We start from the raw sequence: 6,533 nt of genomic DNA, 5'->3' as shown, positions 1-6,533 counted from the left end.
TTGTTAATGAAATGGGCAGAAACCAAGTTCTTCCACCTTGGCAAAGGCTGTGTCCTACCACCCACGTCTGATGGGCCCAGAAAAACACTCCCCAACCCTTGTACTCATGTGTAGGGAAAGATCGGAATGGGAATTAGATAAAGGAAAACAACAAAATAGGATGTCTGAATTTCTTTTCTCTGAGTCTAATTTTGCAACTGTAAAAGTCCTTATCATTCTTAAAGTTTAAAACTCCCGAAACAGACTTCCCTGGTGGCACAGTGGCTATGAATCCATCTGCCAATGCAGGGGACACAGGTTCGATCCCTGGTCCGGGAAGATCCCACGTGCTGTGGAGCAACTAAGCCCGGGCGCCACAACTACTGAAGCCCGTGCGCCCTAGAGCCTGCAAGCCACAACTACTGAGCCCTAGAGCCACAACTACTGAAGCCCGCGCTCTCTAGGGCCTGCATAATGCAACAAGAGAAGCCACCGGAATGAGAAGCCCGCGCATCGCAACGAAGAGTAGCCCCTGCTCGCTGCAACTAGAGAAAGCCCGCGCGCAGCAGCGAAGACCCAACACAGCCAAAAATTAAAATAAAACAAAATAAAACTCCAGAAATGTTATCTCCTGGTGTGTGGCTACAGCTTCTTCTACCGAGGATAAGGATTTGGCAGACCTGGCTCCAGGGGGGTAGATTTTGTGCAGCTCACGGTGCCCTGTAGAAGGGTCCTGTGCTGTGTTGAATGTTCTGCTGTAGCCGTCTGGAAATTGTTAATAATATTTGAATGAAAGGCCATGCATTTTCAGTTTGCACTGGGCACTGCGTGTTTTGTTGCCAGTCCTGTAATTTAGGAGATAAAAATAACGTACTTAACGACACAGAGTAGCCGTAGCCGTGAACTACCCCAGAGTCAAAGCTGACGTGCCTGTGGCACCCCCTTGTCAACTCACTCACTGTGTGGAGAGTAAGCGACCATAGGAAACAGCCCAGAGGAGACGTCCACTCCCCTGCCCTGCAGCGAGGGCTGGTGTTGACCGCAGAGCAGGAGCTCAGCACTGACCCCATCAGGAGAACGGAGGTGGAGGGAGTCCTGATCCTATCTGAAAACCCCAGGAGAATGGTGGTAGGTGGCTCAAGGTTCCCTGAGTTTGGGTTTGCTTGATGCCCTGACTGGTGGCAAATGGTCTGATTTCAATGCCTCTGACATGAGTATGTCCTTCTGAACCCAGATCGGAGCGCAGAGGTTTGGTACCCTTTGTTTTGAGGCCAAACTATTAAGCCACCACACCACTGGTGAGGGCTTTGCTTAAACAGGTGGGGTGCAGGCTGGGGAAGGGTGCAGTGTGAGCGTGGCAGGGAAAGCACCTGGCTCCTCACTAAATGATGCCCTGAGGTCTGGAGGTCCTGCCTCTGGTTTAGCCATAAAGAAGCTAGATTGAAGGGCAGAGTTGGGAAGGAGAATCAGTGCCATCTGTTTTGGCTTCTGCCTTCACCCCTGTTTCCAGCTCATGGATATGGCCCTCCCTTGCTCCTCTGGCTTTCTCCCTTGTTTGATGACCTCCATCTCCCGACAGCAAGCTCCTAGGAAGCTTCTTTGTGGATGCTGGGTCTCGAGGAGCCATCTCTGCTGTGCCTGGCGTTCTGCCCCAAGGTTAATGTCATTCAATATCGGGGAGGGAAAGTAGAGATTTTGGTTCTTAGGCCCTGGCCACTGTGAGATTGTTTGGGGCTAGGGGTGATTTGGGCGGGTGTGGGGAGGCGACATCTGTGAGACATACCATCTGGATGGCACTTGAGATATATAAAGACTTTGTACAATCACAAAACACTGGCAGCCCATTATAAAACCCAGGGCCTTCTTTGCTGCATTTCTCTCTTCTTGTTCTGCTGCAAAAGATCTTTCAAGAAGAAAAGACGTCCAAGCTTCCCTGGACTATTTGGCTTCTGTGCTAACATCAGGGTTTATGAATTATCATTGTTGGGCATCTGGAGACACGGGCTCACTGCTTCCCCAGAAGATGGGGAGTGTTAACCGCAAACTGCAACACTGCTAAGGCAGACTTCTAGCATCCCCAGCTGCCCTGTGCTGTCTTTACGCCGTTGCCCCCAGGGCGGTTCTCTGGCTGCTCAGATCAGGCAGTCTGCTCACGGCCCTGCGTTGTCATGGAGAAGGTTTTAGAAATATATTGCTGGATTGCAGACGTATTTCTGCCACCTGGAAACAAGTGGGCTTGTAGAAAAGCGACAATGGAGGGAGAGAAAGGGCTCTTGGAGGGTGGAGCTTGTGCCGGGGTAGCCGGCTGCAGCAAAGGACTGGGAGCCTGCACTGCTGTTGGCTGTTTGGTATTCTGGGCAGGCAGCAGCGTGCTGGTCAACTTGCTCCCTGCAGGACTCCTGGGAGTGTGCAGTCAGCCAGGAGGCCGCAGCCTCTGCAGAAAAGTTTGCAGATTTTAAGAAAATGAAGGGCCGTGCAGCCCAATCTGTGGCGGGAGACCAAATGGATTCCCATTTAGACGTGCTGATGCAAATGTACGCTCCCTGCAGGCAGAAAAGCTGCCCTTTGCTATGCAGGCCAGCAGGCTGCCCTTGACCTGCCTGTCCCATCTCCTTAAGGGACACCTCTCTCTGCGTGAGACCTGGATGCCCCAGCCATCTGGGCCTCTACCCACACCCACAGCCCCCACCTCCAGTTCCGGTAGGAGCTTCAGACAGCCCACTTAGGGCGCAAGTCATCCCGCTGTTCGCTGCTCTGTAGGGCAAAAAAACAGTTGAATATCAACGGTTTCATATTGTTCAGGCAAACTGAAAGCTTCAGGGCAATCTGGTCTCTTTCATTGGGATTAGATGATGAGAACATTAAAGAAAATCAATAATAGATTTTCTCTTGCCTAATAAATATGATCTATCGTCCTCTAAATCGTTCTACATTCTAGTGCACTGTGTACCTTTCAAGTCTTCACCTTCCACATACGGCTACCCATCATGTCCTCAACGTTACAAAGCATCTGTCTTGGCCTTGAGCGTTGGTTACTTTTCTGCGACTTGAGGTAGAAACTATATCTGTTCTGGGCCCACATAGAGAAGGGGTATCTCAAGAGTACCTTCGAATGGATTCCAGGGATTTCTTAACTGGCTTAATCACCAGCACAAGAAATTATGTATGTTTTCGTTACTTGTACTTTCTTTTTGCTAGAAGTTTGGCGACTTTTGGAAAGCCCTTTAGAAATGGCTTGCCTAGCCTTATCTTTGTAGATCTGACACATCTAGACTATGAATAATTTTGAAGTGGGACCTACAGCAACTATCAGTGTCTAAGGAGCCTGCTCTCTCCTTTCTCCTCCCTGAGTCTTGCTTCAGTTGCCTTAAGGCGGCTCCAGAGGTGGGCCTGTCGCTCCTCTGTTGAGGCACTGACTTATTTAGCTGTGCTCAGACTCACAAGATATAGATCCCAGCTGAATTCTTCTGTCTCTGGCTTCCTCCTAGTCTGCCCCAGCCTCTCTCTTTTTTGATTCCCTTCCTTTTTTCCTCCACTGTCACTGCATTTTCTCCTCTCTTGGACATAATGATGCTCTTACTTATTTTAAGGACCCTTCATAAATCAGCCCTTTCCTTTCCCAAAGAAGCTCACTTTCCTCCCTCCCTGTCATTTGTTTCCACTTATTTTAGTGGCTGCAGGAAGGAGGAGCCCAGGCAGAATTCTTGACCCACACATGGCAACCGAGGCAGACTGTGAAACGTAAGGCCAGAGATTTCGGCTGAGCCTGGATCCAACAATAAACTGCTCCACTCCTTATATCCTTTTGCTTTGAATCTCAAGAGGCAGGAAGGGCTGGTCTAGTAAGTGACATGTGTATCAGCCGAAGTGAAGCCCACTTAAACTCAATTCCCCAAGCCCAGTTCTGCCCAGCACTAGCTGTGTGACCTTGGGCAAGTCACTTAAACTCGGTGCCTCCATTTTCTCATTTGTAAAATGGGAATAAGAATGTACTTTCCTCCTAAAGCCCTTGTGAGGATTAAGTGCTTAAAAAAAAACCCAAAACCAAAACCAGAAAGCAGTCAGCTGCCCAGTCTAAGTGCTTAGCGGGCGTCCGCTATCCCGCTATCGTTACCCCTGCAGTCACAACATGAGCAAATGTTTTCCTCTGGCTACGTGTTTTGCTCACCCTGTGGGTTCTCTTCAAACAAGCAGATGTTCTTGGGAGGCATGCTCTGCCTCCTCTATGATTTTGATGAGGGCTCAGGAGGCCTCTAAGGTCCACTGGGGCCTCCCTCTAGGGTATCCAAGGGCAGAAGAAAGGTGACAAATGCAGGAGAGCTCCTAGCAGCTCACCTCACCTGGGGTCCTCACTTCCCGATGCACAGTGCGGGCCGGCACGGGCCAGGAGGCCTGTTCAGCATCTCTGTGCATTGTACATCCAGAGTGGGGAATGGACTTCTGCAGATCCAGTCCTGCAGCTAACCTCCATGCAACTGTGTGCAGGGTTGGGGGACAGGGAAGGAGACGGGGGCATTTTCTGTGCCTCATCAGAGAATGTCGTTTGTTGAGGATGAAGCAATGCTAATGCACACCCACCTCTCTCCTTCCTGGTCCGACATCGGTTCCCACAGTGAGCCCATCAGCGCTCTCCCGGGTTGGGCTTGTCCCAGACCCTCTTCCTCATGCCCATGGGGCCATGGCAGAGATGGCTGCATATCTCAGAATTCCTGCCAGGTACCACATCCTGCATTACCAGAGCACCCCAGAACAGTGGTTCTCCCACACCCTCTTCTACTTGGTTCTGCTAAAGATGTTACCAAAGCATTGGAGTCTAACCAAGACAGCAGCACACCCTCTTTTCCCCAAGAAGAGATGTAAATTTAAAAACATTTTGTCATTTTAGTCAAGCCTTAAGATAAAATTTCAAAAATTATCATCGTACATCAATTTTATTGCCAAACATTTGGTAAACACGGTAATCCGCCCCCCTGCCCGCCCCAGACTATGACACATTACTGGGACCCATTATTCCAGAGCCCCTTCCTTTGGAATGGTTGAGGGATTGCCACACAGCAAGGGATACATACAACGGCAAAGGGCTGCCATCTGAGCCTGGGGTCCACCAGTACCACCCGGCTAAAGTTCAACCTACCCCATTCCTTCCTTTGCCACCTTCCCAAGTTCAGGATAACAGTATCCACAAGTTGAGTGCTATCTGCCAAGGACTGTGCTGCCTTCCAAGTGTTAACTCTACTTAGTAACTCTCTACCAAGTAGGGTTTCTTGTCCTCATTTTACAGCTGACAGGAGGGGCCTGTGGAATAGTAGGTAATAGTTTGAATACGTCAACAAAGCTTGTTCCTTTGCCAAACACTTTGCCTTGAAGGTATGGTAGCCACACGGACTGGATGTTCAGAATTTTGTAGATATCAATCATTCTGTCACACTGAGATGCTCTAAATGTCAACATTTTGGCAACCAAATTCCATTTCCCAGTCAGTCTCTCACACTAAGTAGGGGGAAGAGGTGTAGTGGCAACATGAAAATCCTTTGTCACCCATGTGGCTCAGTGGTGGAATTGGGAAATATGGACACCATGCTCACAAGCCAGAGATTGAAGCAGCCTTGGAACTGGAGGTATAGGTGGAATCACTGGACCCCCACCAGGGGGCAGCTCGTTGTTCCCAGAGCTTACCCTTCTCTGAAAAATGAGATGGCTACACGTCCCCTCCCTCTGCAAGAACGCTGATGCTGGGGTGGGTAGGAGCGTGTGTGTGCGTGCACGTGTACACTCCAACACAGGAGTAGAGATGGATCATCTTTCTGACAGTCCTGTGAATCGTTCAAGTGCCTGACACAAAAACATGCCATCAATACTGTACTAGTGGAGAGGAAGAAAGGCATGAACACTTCAAAGTGGCAGCTAATTGAAAAATCACTGCGGACTAGGTTTTTGCGCTCGAATACCGACATGACGGCATTTGATGAATCAGGAAGTAACAAGACTGCGAACAGTGATTACCAGTGTTCCTCAGAAAGAAACCGCCTCCGCTTCTATATCCTAACACCTGCTACTAACTGCACCCTCTGTCCCAGCCCCGACCTATGTGACGACAAAGCAGCACCAGGGAGAGTATGAGGGGCTGGGAGGAGGTGCATGTCCAGAGCACCAGAGCTCCGTGGAACAGAGCATGTATGTGAGCAGACGAAGCGCTCTTGCGTAGGGTCACGTAACCGAAGCATGTGATCAGGCGTAATGCTGCAGGGGTTGCATCAGATACCCAAAGCCCGTGTGTCACATCTAAGGCCTAAATAACATTTCTAGAACAGAGACTTGTCTGCTGGGTCTCTGACAGCCCCTTCCCGGGCTGTGTTGAGAAATGCCAGATTTCCTTATGCTCCTCTGCCTAACGTTTTCCTGGGACATGCAGGCTAGAGATGCAGTCAAACGGTGGAAAAAGACAAGTCTACGGAGCAACCTGGGGGTGAGCGCAATCACCTGGAAGCTTTAAGAAGTGGGATATTCTGGTTCACTAAACGTTCTTATCAATTTAGTACTAATCAGAAATCTCT

The sequence above is a fragment of the Stenella coeruleoalba genome (assembly GCF_951394435.1).
Source record: "Stenella coeruleoalba genome assembly, chromosome: 2".
Lineage (NCBI taxonomy): Eukaryota > Metazoa > Chordata > Mammalia > Artiodactyla > Delphinidae > Stenella > Stenella coeruleoalba.
The sequence above is the reverse complement of the archived record's forward strand: the minus strand, read 5'-3'. Positions refer to the sequence as shown.